General features: G+C 36.2%; 1 long non-coding RNA gene and 2 pseudogenes across 1 annotated transcript; 2 read left to right on the plus strand and 1 right to left on the minus strand.

Annotated features, from left to right (window-relative positions):
- LOC149220748 (tropinone reductase-like 1) overlaps nt 1-27,390 on the minus strand; it is a 240,856-nt pseudogene that overhangs the window by 88,646 nt on the left and 124,820 nt on the right.
- On the plus strand, nt 2,666-11,270 carry LOC149220749 (uncharacterized). Its single transcript, XR_016248772.1, has 3 exons — nt 2,666-3,253; nt 10,775-11,021; nt 11,137-11,270. It is a non-coding gene; the product is annotated as an uncharacterized LOC149220749 (long non-coding RNA).
- LOC149220750 (protein COBRA pseudogene) lies at nt 19,707-21,124 on the plus strand (annotated as a pseudogene).

Below are 27,390 nucleotides of genomic sequence, written 5' to 3' on the forward strand. Positions count from 1 at the left end.
TCCTTACTCAAATATCCATGAACAAGGTGATGGATAACCAATCTCCCAACACCATCAAATATTCAATGTTTGCTTCTTTGGTCAGAAGGTTAACCCTTGCAGCAATCCATATGCCTCTATTGCATCTTTTGCTCATTTCCCTAACCCCCAACTGTATTCAAATTCAATTTTTCCATTGGGGTTGAGAATAACCGAGCTTGCTCTTGCCACCCTTGGATTATGCTTTGAAGCACCATTAATCCTCCATTTCTTCATTTCATCTTGATCTAGCCTCAACTTCCACCATTAATCTTGAGTGGGTATTCTTACTATTTGGAAAACCAAGGAGGAGGATAAGAAGTTATTTTTTTCACTGAGAATCCACATCTCCCCAGAATTCTTCCAATATTCAAAGCATAGCACTCGAGCTCTTAAGGCCAAAGAGTAAGGATGATACCACTTCTCCTTTAAAAAGTTGTATTTCTAAACTATCCAAACCACCTATCAATAAATTTGTTATATTATTGTTATTTTATATATGAATTTTAATATGTCCCCTTGGGGTAGCTCAATTGGCAATGGCGTGGAAATGAAGTCTCACTAAACTAGAAGTCTTGGGCTCAAATCCTGTGCTATCCTTTGGACTTAAATCTTGTGCTATCTCGAAATTGGCGTGAGAAGTTGGACATGATGAAGATGTAATCCTACTATATGATTTTTATTAAACATTAATATAAATATATAATATATTTAATATGAAAGATGGTTTTAAACTTGATTAGGTGGATTATAACTTATATATCTATATATATATATATGATAAAAATAATAAATAAACAATTTTTTAAATTGTTTTAAAATCTATTATTATATTTAAATGCATATATACATACACAAATATTATAATAATAAAATTAAGGTCATGAAGTATGAAAAAAGGTATTTTATTCCAAATAAAAAAAAAGAGTTAACATATACGTTATTTAGTCAAATTTCACTAATACAATCAATTGAGAATAAGTATCTTTAGCAAAATGACCCAGAATCAAACCAAACAAAAAACATATAAATTATTTAAACAAACCTACAAATTATTTAAAATAATTTTAAAAAGCTACAATATTTGAATAGTCTTATATTGTAGTAAATAAATTATAAAAAAAATGTATCAATACCTCATTCAAATAATTGTGAAGCTAAATTTATCCCATTGAAACAATACTTTAATTGATTAAATAATTTATTGAAATTGAATTATAGGCTTTTTAGTATATAAAAAATATAAAAAATGAAAATAAATTATAATCAATATGTAAATTCCATTTCTTTATTATTGTACACCTTAATATATTAAGGTACCTCACTTGTGTATTTAAGTGTAGCTTGGAAAGGTTCACGCATAAATCATAAACCCTGGATTATGTCACTTCCAAGATGACACCAAAATGTGAATTCAAATCCAAGGAATGGAAAGGCTCATGCATAAATCATAACATTAACATTAAGGAACGGGAATGGCCAGTTACAAATAAATAATGGGCATTAATATATGACTAGTGAAATGGATCAATTTCAAGGGCCTGTAATGCCCACTTCAGCTTTATGAGTCTCTCAAGGATAAGAAGAGGCCTAACAAGACGTAGTCTGCTTCTAAGATTTTATTCGAGTTATGACATGGCTGTATCCTGGGAGCCTCTGGTAATGTTGTCTATATATAACTAGATTATTACCTCCTGGATTCCTCAATAACCGGAGCAGGAAAGTGCTTTTGTTTTTGAAAAAACAGTTGAGTTTTTTTGTGACATTTTTTGTGGAAAAGTTACAAACTGTGGATATTTGATCGGGTCGTAGTGATGGAGAAGAGGACGAGCCCTGACAGAAGATTTGACATGAGAAGGGGCACCAAGGTGGGCACCAAGGTCTGGAAAAAAGGACCTACCAGAGGCAAGGGAGGTCCTGAGAATGTGACCTGCGAGTACAGGGGCGTGAGGCAGCGGACGTGGGGCAAATGGGTGGCCGAAATATGGGAACCCAAGAAACGAACCAGGCTCTGGCTCGGCTCCTTCGCTACAGCACAAGAAGCAGCCATGGCTTATGACGTGGTCGCTTGGAGATTATACGGCCCCGACGCGCATGTCAATCTTCCTGATAAATACGACAGAGATTCCTTCTACACCCCTTCCTCTTCTCAGAACTCTCATCTGCTCGCCCATCATGCATCTTGGTATTTTCAGAGAGGCCCCCGGGATTGGAACCCACAACCTGATAGATTTTCAGTCCGCCCCACATTTACTAGTTCTTTCACTCTGCCCTGTTCCTCCACTTTTACCCAACGTGCCAGCTGTATCGATCTCAACGTGCTGCCCAACGTGCACCATATTCACCATGGCTTTGCAAGATCACTCATGACTCATTGGTTTGATACCTTAATTACTTTGGTTTTGCCAATTTGTATTCAAAAGTATATACATGAACATAGAGGGTTTCAAGGAACAAAGAGGGTTTCTGCAAGGAACAGAGGAACGAAAAATATTGAGAAATGTTTGCAGATTCATGAAGATGGTGACAGTGCCACACCAATGTCACTTTGTTTCTGTTGTGCTAAGAGATGGCTAGAGAATCGCCTTGATTTGTTCCAGAGGGATTCTCCAGACGGCACGAGAAATTGGGCTTTTGGGAGGAATTGATGGAATAGAATCCAGCAGTGGGCCTGGTGGAACTACTCCATTCCCTGCCTGATTCCTGCCATGACTTTCCATTACGAATCCACTGGAAAATGGTGCTGCATCTTCATCAACCAAACCTTCCTCCACACTGCAATGAACCAACACCTTTTCTTCTACAACCAAACCTTCCTCCTCATTTGCCCCATTGCAATGGAGGGTTTGTCGAGAAAATGGAGAGACAAACATCAATGTTTGAAAGCCTCGAGACTAGGGTATCTGTGATGGGAATTAGGGGCATGAGGCCCAACGGCAGCAGAGTACATACTCATTTATTCATGGGTGGTTAGAGATAGATATTAAGACCCTCATTCTTATGAAAAGTGGGAGACATGGGCAGGAAACAACAAGAAACAGCGGGCTAGGCCATCTTAAAATGGAAACAAGACAGCGGAAACCACCGAAACTTTTTTGGTGTAGAGGCCGAAAATCTTTTTGGCGATAAATTGTTTTAGTTTTTATATGCTGGGGATTTCACTGTTATTTTGCAAAGGAACTCGAAGCTGAGCTAGAAGTTTCAAGGAAGACACCGAAGGCTTTATTTTCCATAGGTATTTTCCTTTCAATTTGATGTATTTCCCTTGCAAAGATGTTGGCATTGGTATTATTTTCCTTACGTAGCTGTATTCATTGGTATAGCTGTAGGAATTGGGATTATTTTCATGGTATAGATGTAGGCATTGGGATTATTTTCAGGGTATATTTGGGTTTGTGAGTATAATTTAACGTGTTTTCCAACTAGGGAAAGTACCTTTGAATTATATTAGTGCATGAACATGGAACCCCAACCTAAGTTGAATTAATTGGTCTCTAGCAGAGTCTATATATTGCATTCATGTTCATCAATAACATATTATTAGATTTTATTAGAAATTTGAATTGTCTCTCTCGTTCATTAGTTAATTTCTTAGTGGTTTTATTATCTCTTGTTTCTTGTTTTGCAAGTAACTATCTAGTATTTTTTCACACTTATATCTTTCTATTATAGTTTTATCTTGGCTAAGAAACTCATCTTGGTACCATTTCCAAGAAGCTCATATGAATTGACTATCCCAACCTTAGATGAATCAAATAATGATTTGTTACTAGATGTATCTATCATTTTAGCATGGTGTATTTTTATGGAGGTGATTTTCCTCATTTTATTTGTAGATAATATGTGTTTTTTAACCTCTCAACGAATCTTTATCTTTGAAATTAATCATTGGTATCATTAGGTCTTTGTAGCAATTGCCTCTGAATTTCAGATAGATTTTCTAGCAACAATGCATTCAATTCTAACGGTCTTTCTCTCTCTTGGATTATCCTTTCATTATCTATCATGTAGCTTTAGAATATTTCTTTTAGGATCCTCACTATTTCTGCAACATTTAGGAGTGTTTCTACTTTAGGATCCTCATCATTTCTACAAGATTTAGGGGGTTTTCTACATTCATCCTCTCTTGATATTCCTCATATTTGACATGGTTGGTTTGTTCAAGAGGACATCATACCATATTGGGTTTTTCTTTTGATGTTGGTTCCACTTTTTTCACTCAATTATATTTTCCTTTTAGTGTTGTAATGCAAAAAATTCAATAATTAGTTGTAAATTAGCATCACAATTTAAATTAATAATGGAGTATAACCTTTTATATGCAATTGTGTCTTATAACATGATAGTGTTGCACCCTAACCCAACATACAACATTGTAACAATCCTAGTTCCTTTGGGTGTGTTTTGAGAAATGAGGTCATCCTTTTATGAAAATGCACTCCCCATTGGCTCATTGCTATATAATTCAACTTCTGTGCAATAAATGGCCACATTGTGTCACTTGATATCTACCATTCTAGGAGATGCACTGGGATGATCTTTTGCTTGGATATGTGATCATGTGTTTGGCACTAGACTCTAATTCTTTAGCATGAAATAGGTCCATATCACACACAACTTGCTTTTACCAGCAAGATAAAATCACATATAATATGGAAATTTTCTTTATCAACAATATAGGGAATGGTCCTTGTAAGTCCAATTGCAAATTTTGTAATCTATTGCTCAAAGTCAGTATTCTGTCTACAAGTTTGGTTCTTCTTGAATCCCCTTTACTATGAACATTCATATCATTCAAAATAGTATAACACTCAACTACCTCTCCATATTCTACAGGATTTTATGTGAGGAGAATACTTTCAGAATGATCTGTCCCATCCAAAACCGTAGCATCCTTCTCGATGACACACACATGGTCTCCAAGTGGGACATGCAGTGACAAATATTTAGTCTTTGATGTCACATCAATTTCTATAAGCTCAAGATTTTTCACTAGGGTATCATATTCTGGTCCCTCGGCATGTTCAAGCCTCTTCAATGGATTATCCAAGGAAAGTTGTTGATTGCACACATCCTTGTCTTCTAGAAGAGATTCATTCATACTTAAACAAGAGGATATATTGTAACTTTTTCTAAGTTCCTGAACTTTTGGATGGAATACTGGAGTCTTGGCCAAATCAGGTGCTTAAACAAGGAGATATATTGTATCCCTCTGTAACCTCAGGGATCCTCAACGGAGTATCAAAATGGGAAGGTTCCTGCTTTCTCACCACAATTCGTATATTTTCTCGAACTTTGAAATTTTGGGTCTCTCTAGCTTCCTGGCCATTGTTTCCCTCAATTTTGGTAGGGTCAATGAATCACTCATGTTTTTCATTGTTTTCCATATCAAACAATTGTTCTCTAATTGGACTTGCATCAGTTATGCCATCAACAATAAAAATGTTTTCCTGGCATGCTCCATATTCAACTTCATTCTTTTCCACAGCTATATTATATCCCTCTGTAACCTCAAGGGTCTTCAAAGGATTATCCAATTGGTAAAGATCCTACTTGTCATATATTTCAACATTTATTTATGTAATGATCCTAACTAGTGCCCACAAACTTTTCTTCGCAGATTTCTATTACATTATTCTATACAAAATGGAAGACCAGGTATTTATGTTGCTTTTGGTATTTGTATTATTTATGTTGTTGATTTAGTTAGAGGTTGGATTTGTTTTTAGAAATAACTTTAAAATGATACTTCAAAAGTTTGTTTGTGACTAGTTAAATGCTTGTTGGAACACTCTGATAAGCTTGCCTCAAAGTGTTGGACAAATCTTCAATGCTCACTCAACACATTGGTAGAGTTTTGTTCAGGGTTTTGAACCTAGTTCTCAATTTTTTTCATATCTAATTCCTACAGAAGCACTAAACACTACCTTGAAACAACAAAAAAACAAAAGTACAAACAATCAAGTGATCAAAGAGCCAAAAAATACACTGAAAAACTACATATTCATAGATTCACTCCCTAGGTTTATTCATTGGTCATGTTCTCTTGAAAAATAAGTAATACCCAAGTTAAAAATTGCAGTCTTATTGTTTAAAAAACATGGTGCATTCAGGGAAATAGCACATCGTCATCTGAATATTCAGATGAATGGGAAACAAGACCTACTCTAGGTACAGATGAATACTTCAATGAAATGATATATTGCAGTTGCAAAATGTGCCAAAATAGGAAACTAAAGAAGCAAAGGCTTGTTGGTATCCATAGATTGGAACATGGAGTTTATATAGAAGAGGTACATTATAATTAACAAATTGTTATTCTTATAATAAATAAATATGCACATTATTTAATACATTATTATTGATCATTTCATTTGATTTTTTTATTTATGAAAAGCCGCTTCCAGTTCCCAATATTCGTGAAGAACCAATGGATGATATTGATAATAACGACTCTCAAGATGAAGGACAAGACACATTTATGGAAGAAGCCACTTCGCACATAAATGAGGCTGGTGTCAATGACTTTATCCAAGACTTCTACACATCTTTTGAAGAAGTTGTTGATTCACCCCTAGCTATTTTGGCTAGGACACCTCTTTATGCAAATGTTGAATCTTCTATATTGGCGACACTTATGTTGTTGTTGAACTTGAAGGTTATACATGGACAGACAAACACATGCTTTACTGATATATTAAGGTTGGATTGATATTCCTATAAATTAATTCTCTAGATGTCTTAAAAGTTTTGAATATTGTGTATACTTATAAAAATCATTTGTTGCATTATGCAGACTTTTGGCAAACAAAATACTTCCAAAGGACAATAAGTTGCCTCATTCTCATAGAGAAGTATCTTCAATAATGAAAGACATTGGAATGGAGTACAAGACATATGATGCATGTCCAAATGACCATATATTGTACTATGAAAATAATGAAAATTTACAATAATGCCCAAAGTGTCACACAAATAGGTATCATCAAGATCAATTATCCAAGAAGGCTCCTTATAAAGTATTACGACACATTCCACTAAAGCCAAGGTTTGAGAGAATGTTCAAATGCAAGGAGTTGGAAAAATATATGGATCATCATGCACAAGGGAGGAGCCAAGATGGTGTCATGTGTATGGTTGCGGATAGTAAATATTGGAAAGATATTGAGGTAAAATGGCCACATTTAAGAAATGAGCTAAGGAATGCAAGAATTTCTCTAGCAATGGATGGCATAAATCCTTTTGGAGATCTTAGAAAAACATATTCTGTTTGGCCAGTTTTAATTATAAACAACAATCTCCCCCCTTGGATGGCAATGAAAAAGGAACATGCAATGTTAACTCTTATCATACCAGGTACTAGAATATGTGAATTCAATGTTTTCTTGAAGATTATATAAAAATATTTCAATTCAGTTAATCCTAATAAATAACTCTTTGTTCACTTAGGGAAATATCAAGTAAAGGATATGGATGTATACATGGAGCCCCTCATTGATGAGATTCATGAATTATGGGATGGTGTAAATATGTTTGATGTATCAAGACCTATCAATGATAGAAACTTCCTATTTCATGCGATTCTTATCCGGACAATTCATGATGCCCCAGGGCTCTCTATTTGTTGTGGTAATATAATATAAATTACATTTATAATTATTACGTTCATTTTAGCATTTACTAAATATGGGTTCCAATCTTATTTTAGGAATACAAACAAAGGGGAAACATGGTTGTCCATCATGTGGGCCAAAATTGTTGCATAGGCAGTCAAGGGATCTCAATAAAACTGTCTATGATGAGTATCGACAATTCTTACCACAAAATCATCGCTATCGAGTGCGTGATAAGCATATGTTCAATGGAAAGGAAGTGGAAATGAGGAAGCCAATAAAGATGAACCCTACTAGGTGGAAAGCGATGCATGACAAAAAAGAAGGGACAAGCTTTCCCCTAGGAATGAAAAGACTCTCTATTTTCTACAAATTAGAATATTATGAGAGCTTGCCAATAGCCCACCTATTTGATACTATGCACATTGGGAAATGTGTGGCAGAGTGCTTGTGGAAACATCTAAATGGAAATAACATTGAAGCACAAATAAAGTTAAGAAAGAACCTTTGAGTTGCCAATATCATGCCGAACATGTGGTTGCACGAAGACAACTCATATGTTCATGCTCCATGGACATTTACATCAAATGAGAAAGAAAACATCATTTCTACTATGAAAAGCATAAGATTTCCTTCTGGCTTTGGTACGACATTAAAAAACTTATTCACAAGAGATGGATCAGAGTTCTCAGGCCTAAAAACACATGATTGGCACAATTGGATAAAGGTAATGTTGTCACATGTTATATTTGTTGGAAACTTAATTATAAAATTGTATATCCTAGTGATAATATCAGTTCATGCATATTTGAACATGGTTATTTGTTAATAGACATGCTAGTATAGTGAAGAAATTAGTTCATGCATATTTGAACATGGTTATTTGTTAATGGTCATGCAGTATGTGTTGCCTGCAGCAATACAAAGTACTTTTGACCACAATGTCACTTTAACTATTTACAAATTATGTAAATATCTGAGGTATTTTTCAATCCATCACGCATACTCTTCCATTACTCTTATCATTTGAAGTGCAACATTGGTTATGCCTTTATATGATTTTCTACTTTTAGTTTACAAGAAATAACAAGTCTTTATTGTAATACTTGTAGGTGGGTATCATCTAAAGAGATACATCTGGATGACTTGAAGTATTGGAAGAGGAATGTTTCACTTTTGATGTGTGATATTCAAATTTCCTTCCCTCCAAGCTTCTTTAATTCTCAAGAGCACTACCTTGTACACCTAGTAGAAGAGATTGAACAGTGTGGTCCTATTCATATTCGAACAATGTGGCTCATGGAGAGATATATGAAGGTCTTGAAACAATTTGTGAGGCAAACGGCTCGACCAAAAGGGTCCATAGTTGAGGGGTACATGGTTTTCCAGGCCATGGTTCATTTGAGTGAGTACTTACCTCAATTGCATCTTGAAGCTCTGCGATTATGGAATTATAACCAATCTCAATCATTTGAAGGAGTCAAATTAGAGGGAGAAGGGACTTCAAATAGGATAAAAGGTATAAAAAAATGTTAGGAGTTATTTGTGTCTTAATTTTTATATTACATGGCTTTAAATAATTATTAATTCATTGAACGAAAAAAAAAATTCATTGTAGATGCGAAGGAGTGGGAGGCATTACATTTGTATGTTGCATACAATTCTGACTTTATGTTGGAATGGATGGAGAAGTACGCTGAAAAAAAGAAATTAGAAGATGAAAATGCATGGGCCGATATATATAATAGACATGGTGAAAACACTACTCGAGGATTGCCTGCAAGCCATAAAAGAAAGTGGCCAGAGAGATGCTCATGGAATTGGCTAAAGGCCAATATTGAACACGAGGCAACAAAAGGGAATAATAGAGTAACACAACAACAACTGAATTTCATTAAAGGATCCATAAATGGGGAGGTGATATATATTAATATATTGCATATATTTAATAAATTTTTTGTTAGATTTCATATCCTTGAATCTAATTAGTTGATATTTATATGAATTTAGGTAAGATATTACAAAGGAATGTGGAATTTTGGTCATCATTTTCGTGATGAAAAGAGAAAAACTTATGATTGTGGATTTTCAGCATCATTTGAGGTGGAATGTCATTCACATGCAAATGATAGACAACCAATCACAAGAACACTTCGCTACTATGGAGTGTTGGAGGACATTATCGAGCTTGATTTTATGTCTTTCAAGAAAGTTATTTTTCGTGTTGAATGGTACAAGCTTATTGAAGTGGGAGAAGAAAAAACTATCTTGCTCCATGATAATGGATTCCACATGATCAATACATCTAGGTTGGAAGCCATGTCTGAACCTTATGTGTTTCCAAGTCAACGTGACCAAAATTTTCTCATTCCAAATTTAGAACAACCTGGTTGGTCATTTGTGATTGATTATGATCCAAGAGGACAAAGAGTAACATTTGTTCAAGATGTAGAGGACCATGATTTACTTGAAGATGCAGAAGTTCCCCCTAAAGACATAGATGGCCAAGATGGAGATGATGAAGAATTTATTGTCAATGATGCATATCACCAAGATGAAGACCAAGACGAGTTTATTGAAGTTTCTGAAGGACATGAGCAATCGCATGGGCATCAAGTCCATGAAGATGATGAATTCATTGATTTTAATTTACCTGTAGTTGAAGGTGATGAACACTATGAAAATGATGGTATTAATTTATTTGTGGATTTAGGGTCTATTAATGATGGGGTATATATGCCATTATATGAGGAGATTTCATCCAAGAATGACATTTTATGATCACTATGTATACTTTAAGATAGTTTTAAGGATTCACTACAATATAATTTTTCTTTACAAGTTAGACATATGAGTTTTTAATTGTAATGAACATTAAGTAATTTTAATGTTTAATGTTTTACTTGTGAGGATGACATTTTTCGATCACTATGTTTACTTTAAGATGGTTATAAGGATTCATTGCAATATAATTTTTCTTTACAAGTTAAGTATTGAGTTTTTAATTGTAATGAACATCAAGTAATTTGAATGTTTAAGGTTTTACTTGGAAGACATATATATTTGGTGTTACCGATTCTATTTTCTTATCGGTTTTTTTATCAAGGTTTTCTTATTTTTATGTTATTATGTGTTTTCTTAAGAATGTACCCATGGGTGTTACCGATGCTACTATGGGGGATTCAATGACATCACTACTTTTATGGAAATGTTAACAAATGCACGAGGGCAAGACGCTGCTACGATGATGCATGAGATAAGCTTGAATATTATCTTTTATATGTTCAATTATCTTATATTCCTTATTATGTTATGCTAATTTATGTTTGTGGAATGCAGAAAATTGCTAAAGTCATTCCAACCCCTATAACACTTTATAATACATCTAAGGTAATGATAGTGGTAAAACTTGATCAATATTATTGTGCATTTAGTTAACTTATTTCACTATATATATTTATTAATATTTGTGTTTTTACTAAGCGTGCATTTTGTTGGCATGCAGGATTCATTTATGCCCCTCAATACAACCAATGTTGGCATGCAGGGATCATTAATGCCCCCACATACATCTAATGTTATGCAAAATGTAAGATTCAACCCTTTATTTGTGTGAGTTTGATTATGTTATTTGTTGAGAAATCTAGGGAATATATTTAATAAAGTTTTTGCACAACGATTCCATGATTTATTAGGTGTTATGAAGAGCTACACCATGCCTTCAAATGGATCAGCCCATCCGTTTTTTTCTTCTTGTACATACAATACTATTTTAACAAGTAACCCAAGCAATATATTATTCCAAAACATGATGTCAAGTTACTTTTCTAAGGTTTTTATGTAATCAAGAGGCCTTTTTAGGGTTTCTTAAATTCAAACCTTAGATCATACTCTTTTCCCTTTATGTCATTCTAGAGTTTATCCCATGCCCTAGAAATCAAATCATAGGGAACAAATACTTAAGATTAAGGTTTCTAAATACTAGGGTATTTCTTAAAATATAAACCCATAAATTCAACCCTACTACATCTTATGATGGACCCTTTAAAAGAAAATTATTATACATACCTCATGGACACCTATCTGTACTGATTAGTATTTAGTAAACAGCACTACATGGTAAATAGCAGAGGCCCCTTCATAAAAACCACTTACAGCCAGTACTCCCCTCCACTAACATCTTCTGGTTTCAACATACAGCTGTTACAAATCAAGGAGGACAGGAAGCTGTAAATCCATGTGGTCAACCAGAAATAGCCCAACTTATTCATCGTGATCCTGAAAGGTGTGCAAGTGTTTAGCTAATCCGAAATCAATATTTTGACAACCGTAAGGTTGGAGGTCCATTGTTGCTCAAATTCATCAATGTAGATATGTTGATGAGGGTATGACCAGAGCTTACTTATATTGAAGCATGTGAAGGGATTCAAGGGAGAAATGGTGACCAAATCTTTCATAATGTTGGGTCTTGAAGAATCTGGTAAAGAGATAAAGCAAACAATGAATGACACATGTGCTATGGGTGTTGATATCCTTACAATGGAACAGTATTTGCAGCCCATGGCTTTCAAAGAACGAAATTTGATTAGTATTGTTGATACAGGCTCTGGAAAAACAATGGCATATCCTTTACCTGTTATTCTTCATGTTAATATGAAACCTTATCTAGCTTCAGATTCTGAACCCTGAATGCGAGCATTCTTGCATTCATAGTTGCTGCATTATTATTTGCGGAAGCTTACGCACACCTTTCATGAAGAAAAGATTATGGTGCTATTACTACTGAGGAAGCTAACTCCACGACAATCTCGTGATTGTTTTGATTGACATCGCTGATTCTTTGGGTGATAGTCAATAATTTGGATGAATTTCCTGGCGATAGATTAGAATCTGGATAAATATGATGCCAAAAAGAAACTGCTTTGAGCACATTGTAGCTAAACTCCAATTCATGTGTAAATCACACCAGTTCTGGATCGAAGATTGTGAAAGCAGGTTTACTATGGAATAGTTTTTGGTGTTGAATCATTAGGTCTCAAAAGATACAGGCCTATAATATTGGTTAAGAGGTGCCTCAATTTCCACTGTTCTGGACCTGTAGCACTCAAAGGAAGACATAAATCATGCCAAGAATATTGTGGCCAATAAAGCTAGACAGGTGAGGAAAATCGCACACGTATAAACTTGTAATGTCAATAGAGAAGGGGTTAAAATATGTAGAGTGCCCCAATCCAGATCCACCGCATCTATTCAGCTACCACAGCTTTATCACACAGATCTTGTATATACAGCATGAAAGGGTATTCAGATTTATTTACGAAAAATAGAAATCAATCTTAGATGCCTTATAAAGTATTGATTTGGCCGTAGATTCAATGTGTGCAAGGTCAAGTTGCAGATTGGGTATGGGCATCTTTTAGAGCCCAGTTTTGATACAGAGACAACAACTCTGAGCGAAAATAAGGAAAATGCATTTGTCATGCTTCCCTCATCTTAGAGATGTTGCCCTCATCTTAGAGATGTTGACGTTGATGTTTTGTTGGCCAAAACATTATTGAGGTGGAGAAGCTTAAGAAGATTGGTTTCATTGTTTACTTCATTGATTCAAGGGCATTGATGTAACAACAACTATTAAGGAAAATGCCCCAAGTATTTGTGTTGTATATAAAATATCACAAGGCATGTTGGCTTCAGTTCACCCAGCTTCATCTACAACGTTCGAAACTGGCAGTTTAGAATATTTTAGAGATCATTCCAGTTGCAGTTCATATAGAAACAATTTGAGCTCTCTCAAGACAACTGTTTTCTCTAACAGCATGAGAGGTGGTCATGAAAATGACAACGTCTCATGTGATTATGAAATAGCATCTACATTAGAGAAAGTGAATGAACCTTTGTCACAGATCTAGAAAAACATTATGATTGAGCTAGAAGGTTAAGGCTTGAACACAAGCATACTCTAAGTATGTTTGCTGTAGCCCAGGAAGAATCACTAAATAAAAAAAGATCAAATCCAATGAACTAGCTCTCCAAAGGACAGAAGGGAGAAGGAAAGCATAGGAAGCACATGCATCTACTCATCAAGGATACAAAATATACTCAATAGAAGAAATTTAATTTGCCACAAATTTTTCATCTGAATCATTCAAGATAGGAGAGGGAGGTTGTTGCAGTCCACAAGGGAAGTTTGCAACATACCACAGTGGCCATCAAAGTTCTTAGAAGTGCAGCAGCTCAAGAAATACAACAGCAATTTCAACTTTTGCTACTTTTGCTTGGAGCTTGTCCTAAGCATGGGTGTTGGGTCTATGAATATATGGCAAATGATAGCCTAGAAGATTGTCTATACTGCAAAGGCAACAGTACTCCCTTTGCATGGTTTTCATGCTTCAGTGTTGCTTGGGAAGTGGCATTTACAGGATTTTTCATCATAGTGCCAAGCCAAAGTCGATTGTTCATCATGACTTGAAGCCTGCTAATATCTTGCTTGACCACAATTTATTAGCAAGATTGGTGATGTGAGTCTTGCTAGGCTTGTGCCTACAAACACTACAACCAGGGTAACAGAATACAAAGACACCATCCCTGCAGGTACATTTTGTTATATTGATCCAGAAAACTAAAGGACTGGTATCTGTGTACCCATGTCTGATTTCTATGCTCTGGGAATATTATTTCTACAATTGCAGATAGCAAAACCACCCATCACTCTGACACATGCAGTTGAAAGAGTAATTGAAAATGACTGATTTCAACAAATTCTGGACAGTAATGCTGGAGATTGGCCTCTTAAGGAGGCATTATAATTATTAATTAGCAATGTTAGGATTGAAATGTGCAGAGTTGTAGCGCATGGACATATCAGACTTGGAAAAAGATGTTCTGCCAGTACTAGAGAAATCCAAATCCCTGACTGATGGTGGAAGTTTTGTAAATGAGAGTTGTCTAACATAGGTGGCAGAGATTGCCTTATTAAGTTGATAAAGTTTCAAGGAAAAATTTAAACAGTTTCAGTTTTAAAAGGCAGAGGATCAGCAGTCAAGTGAATCAGTTCCAGATTTGGAGGAACAGCATCAGCATAATTCCAAATTTCCAGTGATTAAAGATTATCAGTCATAGAGTCATTTCGCTATTTGAGGACATTTCCAAATTTTCAGAGATTACATGAGAATATTCAGGCAGCATTAAGAGCATTCAAAGGATACAGTTGGTATATTATGCAGCAGATGTGAATTTGGTCCAGATTTGAAGGCATTCAGTTCTCAATTCTTTACACCTTCCTGGAACAAATCAGAAGTATTTTTTATTTTTAGCAGTGTTGAAAATATCGATATTGGCAAAATATCGTTGAGGGTCCTTAAAACATCTTATCGGCAATATCGGCGAAAATATCGGCAAACATAAAAAATCATTTTTTTCATATTTTTAAACATTAGCCGATATTTTCAAAACATGGCGATATTTAGCCGATATTTTCAAAACATGGCGATATTTAGCCAATATTTTCAAAATATGGCAATATTTAGCCGACATTTAGCCAAAGATTTTCAAAATATCGTGATATTTTCAAATGTGAAAATATCGCAATATTTACCTGCCGAAATATCGTTTGACTGAAAATATCGCGATATTTGCGATATTTCGCCGATATTATAACACTGATTTTTAGCATATCGTTAAATTTTTATTCCTGAAGATTATAACTGCTTCAAGATTATGCTTTGCTATATATTCTTTCTTTTTTATTGTAAAAGGGTTGGCTTTTGGGAACCCAAACTCTTGTATATTGTAACAGCCTGATATTTCAGAGTTTTTAATTAAAGATCTCTGGTTTTTGCTTCTGCCAGATTTTGTTTCATGTGTACGTGCTTTCCTGTGTCACATATTCTTTTCATCATATATTTTGCAATTGTATCAATTATTGGGAAGGGTTAGGTTGAGATTCGGCTTCTCTGACATCCCCAACAAGGTTATGTTCAATTCTGGGCAGATTAAGTAAACATATTGTTAATTTTGATCTCCTCTGCATCTCTAGATTATTGTTATTGCACAATTGAAATTTATATTTTGTTGAGTTAATGAAGGATCTTCTCACGCTTTTCAATCTTATCTGTTGATATAAGTGTTCGGATAGAGCATAAATGTTAGCTGATAGTCTCTAAAGTCTTCTACCCAGGCCTTCAAGTTGTTGATTAGTCTGTCATAGTTGGATGCTGGCACTTTGAATGGGTCTCTTAAAGGGAGGGTTTATTTGTTAAGTAGGGATTTGTGACTCATTAGCAACCACTCTTCCAAAAACCCCTAAATCTGACCATTATGCTTGATAGGCTGCTGTTCAGTGATGGGGAACAGCAAAAAGCCTCGTAACATTGAGGAAGCCCCCTCTGGTTCAAGGGCCAGCTTCAACCTAAAGCAGATTGAGTTGCTTGGCGCAGTCTCCAACCAATAAACTGCCTTCAAGAAATAGAAACAACAACGCCTATCAAGGAACTCTCAAAGAACATCCCAGCCCCTATGAAGCGATAAACTACTCATCATTAGCGGAGGATTATATTATCACTATTACTCTATAAATCAATGAAGCTTATTAAGCAAGCCATGTTAAATGAATAAAAAGGCAAATATGGGGCTTGGAAAAAAAAGGCAAGGGAGGGCACATTAAGCAACTAAGCGCTCCCTCTACAAAGGCACTCATGGACAATGAATTTCACATAACCTAGTGTAAGACTATGACACCTTTCATATAGTAAACCCCAAGCCATAATGCCTAGCACTTCTACCTATCATTTAAAAGGGTTGACTTAGAAACTATTCCTCCCTTTAGAGTTTGAAACATCTAATAGGGTCATGTGATAACCCTCCCATACCTAAGTATGGTAAATTGTGCATGATCATAAGCTAGTAAGACATTTAAATATGATGTTTGTGTGAAGTGTGACACCTTTCATGAAGTAAACCCCAACCCATAACACCTAGCACTTCTACCTATCATTTAAAAGGGTCGACTTAGGAACTATTCCTCCCTTTAGGGTATGAAACATCTAATAGGGTCATGTAATAACCCTCTCATACCTAAGTATAGGAAATTGTGCACAATCATAAGCTAGTAAGACATTTAAATATGATATTTGTGTGAAGTACTTTGATGGCTTTGACATTGAGTATGGTCCACCATGATGCATTTATGGTTCTTGAACCAATGATGTTGATCTCACTTGATTCTTTGAGTATGTGTTAGATGATTCTTCCAAGCACAGCCAAGATCCCTTAAGGGATGATATGATACTTCTCCAACTCTTCATAGATGATGTCCAACCATTTTGACGATGACATAGAGAATTTTGACAAAGGAAGTTGGGCACCTTTTGAGGGACGTTGACCTTGGAGGTGACTTGGCATAGTTGATGAGACCCTCCCTCAACCTCAAGAGCTTGGATGTTGGTGATCTAGGCTAGGACGTTGCTTGGAGATTAGTTATGCCCAGGAGATGACAGGCACTCTCAAGCTAACATTGTACCTTCTTCATGAAGAGATGATTGAGGATGATGATGACTTAGTATCCCTCTGAAGGTGATTTCACACCTTCTACCTGTTGAATTTTGTAGCTATGGTCGGTCTTCATAATTTATATTTTAGCCCTTGAAATATGTAGTGAAAATGTAAGACATGTTCTTCATGTCATTATTATTGATTAGCCCTTGAAAAGATATTTCAAAGCTCAAAAGAGAAGACTTTGAATTTTGAAATTTGATTTTTTGGCTCCAAACTTGTTAAGTAGGACTTCCTTCAAGTCAAGTCAACCCCAGTGAAGAGACACCCATTCGAACAGGCAGAACACTATCTACAGAGCACTCGACCTCCTCCACAAAGCAACATTCAATCTCTCTCACAAGACAAGATATATTCTGGGCATCACTAAGGATTTACGAGCATCACTAAGACTGTTGCAGGTCTTAAATTTTATTATTTGTTTGATTATGATAAATTTGATATGCTTATATTTGTGTTGTATGTAGATTACTTGGTCCTAACAGTTAGTTTAAAAAACTCTATCCCATGGTGCAATAAGAAACTGGCAAGTGAAGTTGACATGAAGGACATCAACCTCATGCGTTATTTCTTGGTCTTGGAGGTTTGGCTGAGTTGAGGTGAGCTGGTCCTCAAACACGGGTAAGTAAGCAATTGAGATTCTGAAGAAGTTTCAGATAATGGACAATAAACCCTAGGCTACTTTTATGATACATATTTTGAAGTTTTCAGTAGATTCAGATTCATATTTGGTTGATTCGTCAATGTACAAAAAGTAGATAGGTTCCCTAACATGTATGGTAGACTTTAGCAGTCAAATTGCTATGTGGATGAGATCCCTTGTCTCACAAACAAGGGGGGATCAGACACCAATTTAGTGTCCAACTTGGCTGTTAATATATGGTTGAGCTGAGGTTGCTGCAAATCTGCTGAAAAATGCATGTGCCATCCTTAGATGTGTTTTTTCTGTCCAATTCAGTTCAAAAATTATTTTCTGTCATAGCAATTTTGCAAATGGTTTTTATTATTCTGGATTGAAATGAAAAAGTAAACCTCTGGCTCATGTACTTGCTTTTACAGATCAATGTCTTACAATGTTTCCAGTTAGCCTGCTCTGTTTTCATTTATCAATTTCTTACGCTTTGTCGAGTTATTAGGCCGATAGGCCTTCCTATGCATCAACAATCGTCAACACTTTTACCCTGCTCCACTCGATCAAGTGAGACACTTTCAACCGTTGATTTGAAGTGTGACTTATTTTTCCAAATATCTGTTGAGTTTTTATTGCTTTTTCCCATTCTTTTATGTCACTCTTGAAGATATTTTTACTGCTTTTTCCAATTCTTTTATGTCACTCTTGGCCTCAGAGTTAATCGTTTCTTTGGATATTTTTACTACTTTTTCCCATTCTTTTATGTCACTCTTGGCCTCAGAGTTAATAGTTTCTTTGGTCTACCAGTTGTTGTTGTTGTTCCTCTTCCCTGGCTTTTGGCAAGCACTGTTCTTCTCCACTTTCACTACTCTGTTTGAAGAATGAAGAAACCAACCATTACAGGCCTGCAGGTTTATACACTTCAGTTATTGGTTCTTCATCATAAACTAATGTTTTCTCCATTCCCATTCCCATTGCATTTGTGGAGCTGCAGTTGCTCAGAAGGGTTGTTGAACTCTTCCTCTAGTGATTCTTCCTGATTCACTAATTGATAATATCAAAGGCATCATGGAGAGAAGAGAGTTAAAGTCTTCAGAGGGAAGAAGTTGCATGTAGAATTGCCATATGCTGATTAGGAATGCAGTTGGGTTTTTCTTGGAATTAACTATCTTCGCTATTGCGTTTTCACCTGCAAGTGATGTTTCAATTCAGGGGTTAAATTTTGCTAATTTCCATTTTACATGTTTAAATTTTGCAGTTTGTTTTCTATAACACACCAAGATTGATAATATAAACTTATTTTTACCATAAAATTTGGCAAAATTTTAAGTTTTAAGATCAATTTCGATTCTTAAACTTTTCCATATTTATCAAGGATATGAATACAATATTAACTTAAAATTTATCTACATTGTGTGCTTTACAGGTGCTTATGATCCACTGGATCCAAATAGTAACATAACGATCAAATGGGATATTGTGTCTTGGATTGCAGATGGATATGTTGCAAGTAATGCCCTTTCATCAAATAGGTCTTGAATTATAATTCCCTTTCCTCATTTTCCTAAAATAGATGTTGAGCTTTTCTGAATTTCATTCCTTGTAGCCTACAAGTTAAATTCTCAAAGCTTGACATGATGAAAAATTTCGAAAACCTTCAACTCATGTAGAGTTTATTTTGATATTGATGAAAATTTCTGATAAATTGTGTTGTATTGAATGGTATGTTTGATATTTTGAGTAAATACTTCACTCATTTTTAATTAGCTTTATGTCCCTGAAATTAAGTAAGCATTCACTAGAAACATTGGTACAATTTACTAAAAATTCCCTGAAAATCTTCATGCTAGAACTTATTTTACTCTTTGCTGAGTCTAATGAGCTTCCCTCTGTAGGTGGCCATGACCATGCACAATTTTCAGCAGTACCGCCATATACCAAGCTCCCCAGGATGGACTTTGGGTTGGCACTGGGAAAAAAAGGAGGTCATCTGGGCTGTGGTTGGTGGCCAGACAATAGAGCAAGGATATTGCTCCAAATGGAAAGCAGGTGTTCCACACTGTTGCAAGAAGGACCCCACCGTTGTTGATCTCTTACTAGGTGTGCCTTACAATCAACAATTTACTAATTGCTGCAAAGGTGGAGCATTGGCATCTTGGGCTCAGGATCCTCCAAATTCCATCGCATCCTTCCAAGTTAGTGTGGGAAATTCAGGGACCACTAACAAAACTGTCAAATTGCCAAAGAATTTCACTTTGAAGGCTCCAAGACCGGGTTATACTTGTGGCCCTACTAAGATTGTTAAACCCAACCTGTTCTTTAGTCCAGATCGCCGCAGAACCACTCAAGTTTTGAGTAATACACTATTATAATCCCTCATAATTTATATATTTGTGAATGTTATGTGTTTCACTCTGATCTAGCTAAGTCTTATATTTCAATTTCCCTTGTCCTTGTGTAGTGACATGGAATGTAACATGCACATATTCACAGTTCCTGACTCAGAAAATTTCAACATGCTGTGTCTCCTTATCATCATTCTATAATGATACTATAACACCATGCCCTACTTGCGCATGCGCTTGCCAGAACAACATAATTCAACCTGCTTGTATTGAGTATGATTCTTATTCCCTTGCAAATTCATTCAATTAATTTTAAATTTGCAGATTTGTGAAATATTTTAAAATCTGACCGATAGCAGCAACTTCTTTTTTCTTTCTGGTTCATTACATTCCAAAATATTTTCAACAATACGAAGTCATTTCTATCTTTATGGCAGATTGGTAAAATATTTTAAAATCCAATAAATATGTTATTAGGTTACTGTTAATAAGAGTTCAAAATATTCTTAAAATCTTCAATCAAATTAAATTCGGCAAAAAAACCCTGATCTTCTACCAAATCTAGATGCATCAGTTTCTAAACTGTGTTGTTAATTTGATGCAGTATCGATTCACCAGTTCATAAGTTGTCGGGGAGAAATTCTGCCACAAACACCTTATAGCCACCACTTCTACGGTGCACCCGTCATATGTGCCCGATCAAAGTACACTGGCATGTGAAGTTGAATTACAAAGAGTACTGGAGAGTGAATATCACAGTGACAAATTTCAATTACAAAATAAACTACACCGACTAGACATTAGTTGCATAGCATCCAAACTTTGATAATGTAACCCAAGTTTTCGGCTTCAACTATAAATCTTTAACTCCATATGGATCGATCAGTGAGTACATATTTCGAAAACATTTACTGTTATTGATTTTAAACACAGTTAATTTAACTATATCTATCAAATCAAATTTTTAGAATATTTTGGAATCTGCAATCAACCATACAGACTTCTGGTTAATTTTGATTAAAATATGAATTGATGCTATTCACCTGAAGCCTAACCTTATTTCAGATTTAGGGATATTTTAGAAATTTGATAGAAATGAATGAATTCATCTCATGTCCATCAAATTTCCAAGATCTTCTGAAATCTGCAAAACTTTTAATTGTAATCTGTATATGAATACTAATACTGTCAATTAAAACTACCTGCGCTTGATCTGGTTCGACGTCTTCTCGTCCAATCCAGCTGGGACACAGACCCAAACTTGGTTAGCTTTTCCGCTTTTCACCCGTCGGGTGACCAATAAATCACTATTGTTCGGGTTATTGGGAGGGAGGACAGTCAAACATTCAATGCACTCCGCTGGAGTCTGAATGTGCAGATCCTATCATCTTAAATATTTCCGTCATGTAATTCTCTCATCTTGGAATTTGAAACAGAGTTGGATCCTGTTATATTTATTTTGTTGCCCATAAATGTAATATTGGAGGGAAACTCGATTAATGGAAATAATTGATGTCGTCCATCATTCAATTTTGATGGCTTTCAAATTTTACAAGCGGTCCAGCCAAATCAAAGAAAAACGGAGGAGGTAGTGCAGGCTTTAGGGTTTACAGTGATAGTGCTCTGCTTCTTCCTGCCAGGTAAATATTGTGCTTCCGCTGGTTGGTTAAATTTTTTTTGTTGGTGAGTAGCCAGGCCAGCTAGCCTTTTCACTTGGTGGACTGTGTGGATTACATAGTACTTGGCCTTCGTTCCTTCTATTTTTAACAGTTCAAAATGCTGTTTAATTTCATTATTTTATCTCAGTGGTTGAGTTTACAAGTTTTTGCAGGGCATGAAATAGATATGCTGTGATTTGTCAGCTGCTTTGCACATCAATATATTATTTCTAGATGACCAGGTACGTGTAGACTGATACCTTACATCTAAATTAATTAGAGAAATTGGCCCTGATTCGTTTCACAGAGTTCTAACCAACCATATTCATTAATTAGAAGTGTTGAGAGTGGGGTATGTATGTTAGAAGGAAACATAGTAGTTGATAAACATCATGGGATCATGAGCATATCCATGAATGGCTCTTGGTATGCTATGAGAAAGAAGAATGTTTCATAGAATTTGTTTGCAGATATCTCTATTCATAGTATTCTCATTTCATCTACTCTACTAGATGTTAAATTGTTATTCTAAAGCACCTTATGATTGGACTGTACAAGAAACCTGACATTGTTGTATCTATTTTGTGATGCTATATGTTAATCATTAACAATATTTGATTTCATACATCTGATTCCAATGGTTTTCTATTTTTTCAGGTGTTTATTTATTTATTTATTTTTCTGGCAGAAAAAAATGGATAGGGCATGGGCATGTCGAGATCATGGAATCAAATAGATGGATGGGACTTATAGTGTTTTCAGTAGTAATTATCATCTGCTTCACCTGCCCACCAGCCAGGTAAATTGTTCAATATTTTACTTTTTTGTCTCTGGGTCTATGTTTTCATCCTTCGAGCGACCGATAAATGATTGTTGTTTGGGTTTTCTGAAGAGAGGGAGGGAACTTAAACATTCGATGAATTCCACCTCAGTCTGAATGTGCAAATATCTTAAATATTCTCATAAGTAATTCTCTCATCTCAGAAATTGAAACAGAGTATCAATACACATCTTGTGTCAGTAGGAGGACATGTTATATGTATTTTGTTATTAAAGCATGGTTTGAGTTTGACAGGCGGTAAGTTGTGACTTCCCATGCGCCTTCAAAATCTCAAAGGTGGAAAGCATTTTGGAGTGATTCTGCATAAGAGAGGTCCAATTCTTCTCTCCACATCATTCCTGAGACATCTGGTAGCTTTTTTTCCTTGACCTTTACTATGTTATAAAAAATCCCTATTTCTTTCAAGATGAGTTCTTCTCAAGCGAGCGTGTTCGAAGATATCTACATGGATATTTGGACATGGTCTTCAATTCTCTAAATTGGCAATTGGCTCCATGGTATGTTTGCATCTTCAAGATAGGTTTCTGAGCAAGATGAGCTCTTTGTTTCTCAAGGCATGCAGAGTTGTGTTTAGACTAGAAGCTATAAGGAGACTCACAATTTAAAGTAAGATACTTTAGTTGTTCATTAGGAATTACTCAATTATACTCTTTATTTATCTGTATGCTCCAAACCCTGCATTCTAGCACTTGCCTCATGAATTCATAAGTTACATTCTTTGTTTAGTGACTAGTCGATATATTCAAACTATCATTTGTGTATGCAAACTACTATGGAGGGCTCTCGATGTTCTCGGTGTTGCAGAGTCCCTTCGCCTGAAGCATCCACAGTTACAGGGGTATTGTCATTACATCATTCAATTTGATCCTCTGTACTTTACCTCCAACTGCTCTTCCCACTATAATTTAGCTTCTTGTATGCCAATTTACAGGGCATAGGTGACTTCCTTCCCTTCAGCATTTACCAAACAGCTCTCGTACACTGGCTTTGGAAAATGGTAAGTACGCCAACATAACTCTTGGCTGATAAATGTCTCGGAAAGCATGCAAGACCATAGAAAACATAGATGTAGAAATTGTAAAAGCTCATCGTATTATTGTTTCTTCCCTCATGCATTCAGGATTTGATCGCAAAAACAATAAGACCACAATGGCCAACACACAACTTATCTCAAGGCATGCAACGTTGTGTTTAGAGTAGAAGCTATAAGGAGACTCACAATTTAAAGTAAGCTACTTTAGCTGTTCATTAGGAATTACTCAATTATACTCTTTATTTATCTGTATGCTCCAAACCCTGCATTCTAGCACTTGCCTCATGAATTCGTAAGTTACATTTTTTGTTTAGTGACTAGTCGATATATTCAAACTATCGTTTGTGTATGCAGAATACTATGGAGGTCTCTCGATGTTCTCAGTGTTGCAGAGTCCCTTCACCTGAAGCATCTCCATTTACAGGGGTATTATCATTACATCATTCAATTTGATCCTCTGTACTTTACCTCCAGCTGCTCTTCCCACTATAATTTAGCTTCTTGTATGCCAATTTACAGGGCACAGGTGACTTCCTTCCCTTCAACATTTACCAAACAGCTCTCGTACACCGGCTTTGGACAATGGTAAGTACACCAGCATAACTCTTGGCTGATAAATGTCTCAGAAAGCATGCAAGACCATAGCAAACATAGATGTAGAAATTGTAAAAGCTCAATGTATTATTGTTTCTGCATCTAGGAGATGGCTTCAGCACTCCCTCATTGCCACTATGACATGATGTACTTTCTATCCCATTAACTATTACCAAACAACTCTCGTACACCGGCTTTGGAAAATGGTAAGTATGCTAGCATAACTCTTGGCTGATAAATGTCTCGGAAAGCATGCAAGACCATAGCAAACATAGATGTAGAAATTGTAAAAGCTCGCCATATTATTGTTTCTGCCCACATGCATTCAAGATTTGATTGCCAAAACAATAAGACCACAATAGCCAACACACAACTTATTTCAAGGCATGCAGCATTGCGTTTAGAGTAGAAGCTATAAGGAGACTCACGATTTAAGGTAAGCTACTTTAGCTGTTCATTAGGAATTACTCAATTATACTCTTTATTTGTCTGTATGCGCCAAACCCTGCATTCTAGCACTTACCTCATGAATTCATAAGTTACATTCTTTGTTTAGTGATTAGTCGATATATTCAAACTATCATTTGTGTATACAAACTACTATGGAGGGCTCTCGATATTCTCGGTGTTGCAGAGTCCCTTCGCCTGAAGCATCCACAATTACAGGGGTATTGTCATTACATCATTCAATTTTATCCTCCATACTTTACCTCCATGTTGGAGGGAATTGCTCCCCTAGGGCCTTTTGGGTTGAAACGCTAGCAGACTGAAAGTTGTCTATTCAAAGAAACATGCATTCATACAGCCATTATGCTATTATAAGCAAATTCTATGATAAGGGTACATACCTTTGGTCCTACGTTTGAGAAGGCCCTTAGGGTCCAAACCCTTCTTGGAGTTCCCTTCTTCTCTTTTATCCTGCAAAACAACCAATTCAAAGAACACAACAGTATATGGACAAAAACTTATAAAGAAACCATCTTCATGTTATAAAGAAAGGTAGTTAGTTATGAAATCCAAACAACCATTTAAATATGAATTATAAACATGAATATCATTAACATAAAGAAGATTCATTTCGGGAACCAAGACATGTGTTTCTTTTATTATAGACAAATAAAGTACATAAAAAAGGAATATTTTCACCCGAGTCACCTTCAGCAGGCTCCAAGCAAAGCTTCCTTCCGGATCCATTCCAGCCTCAAGCCTCTAACAAACTCCTTCCATGACTCTCTCCATGATGTCATAAGTGGTGGATGAACATCAACACACAAGGAAACAAAGGTTTCCAGTACAAAATGGGGGAAGTGCAGAAGGCACAAGGGACTTTAGACCTGGTCAAGGGAAAAATCTCAGCATAATAACCTTTCTCTCTCTTCTCTCCTCCCTTTGGCCTTCCCTTTGAGGTCTTTTTATACCTCTCCTAAAGTAGTTTTTTAGTTGGGAGTTGGTTGGGAACAGTTGGGCCACGGGCACTAACAGGTGATCAGCAGGTAAAACCCGCGATCTCCGCCCGAAAATAAGGAATTTTATATTTTTTTAAGTGTTTTAATACATACACGTGGGTTGGGTATACACAAACCCGCGTATACACGTGTTTAACTCAGGGCAATGTCACGTGTAAGGGATAAAACACTGTTTTTTAAATTTTAGGACTAGCTTTGGAAGGAGGGGTTGCCCTAGGCCATGAGTACAACATCACAAACCATAGGAGTGAGATTTGGAGCTATAACAGATGCCCCCTAATATATGAGGTCAGAAGGGGTACATGATGGCCGAAATATATTATGCAAGTACATGGAAAGGAAGTCTGTCAAAAACCGAGGAGGACTTCACCAGAATTCAACCTGCCAAGCCACCAAAGGAGATTAGAAAGAAACACTGTCTGAGGCGAGCATACCCATGCTCAGAAAAAGTAAGGCATGTCCGCATATCAAGTACAAGCGGATCCACTAAGTATACAAGTATAAATGACTGAAAGATACATAATGGATCATCTGATCATAATGAACAAGTACATGTCTGAATATCACATACAAGACTGTCAATGATGCTGAAAGATGCAACGGATCATTGATATCAAAGACTGATCCCAAAAGGTACCAACTGAACATGATGGAATAGGATGGTACTACACTGCAAAACTCAGGTGCCAGCACATAGAATGTCGCCATGACTCACTGCAACATATAAAGTGGAGTGGTATCAACTAGCAGCAACATGAGCAACTGTCAAGTGAACCAATGAATGCTGATACAACCTGAGGTCTTCACCGACCGCCGTGATACATTTCTACACCATCGGAATAAATGATCTGAAGTCGACCATGTGAGAAATCGTTTGATTACCGGTCATTGATGTATACTGTTAAAAAATGCGAGACTACTCACCGATAATGATAATGAGCGTCAAGGTACCCAGTACAATCTAACAAGTGTGAATAGATGAGCTGGAGTCGAACACCTGTAAGAATCTATCGATCAGGAGAAAATGATGGTTTCCCACTGTCGATAGTGAAGGATCTGCCACTAATGACTGCAAACCCCAAGGTACTACCAAATGGACTCTAGATCTTTGCCCCAGAGCAATGAGTCAGAGTCGATAGGGAAAGATCCGCTAGAAGGAAGGCATTAAGGCATCCTTCATCAATCTAGCGCGAGTGTAACCCGTAGGCCAATAATGTGGAAGGAATCAGACGAAAAAGATGTAGTAACCCAACCGAAGTACGTTTCTGGCGTACACAAGATGTGGCTAGCACACGACAGAAACCCTCTGAACCAACCAATAATGAAAGCTGACACAGAGGCGAGGTATCCACCAATAAGGTCAAATGGAAACCAAGGTACTGCACGAATCCCAATGTGTGATAATGTAAGCTGATGTCGAACACAAGGGAAACCACTTAGTCAAAGACCCATGATACTGATCGATGCTGAGCACAAGGTGACCTATCAATAATGAAAATAGGGCCAGGGTGCAGCTCTAGGCCTGTCCTCAGAGCAAGGTGTCGTCGTCGATAAGGACAAGACCTGCCAGCAAGAAGTCAATGGGGACCTTCTCAAACTGGCACGAGTAAAGGACCAATATAGCTGATGTGATGATAGACAT

Source organism: Pinus tabuliformis, chromosome Q (genome assembly GCF_031772625.1).
Source record: "Pinus tabuliformis cultivar Carrire ecotype Pingquan chromosome Q, CPIR1, whole genome shotgun sequence".
Taxonomy (NCBI): Eukaryota; Viridiplantae; Streptophyta; class Pinopsida; order Pinales; family Pinaceae; genus Pinus; species Pinus tabuliformis.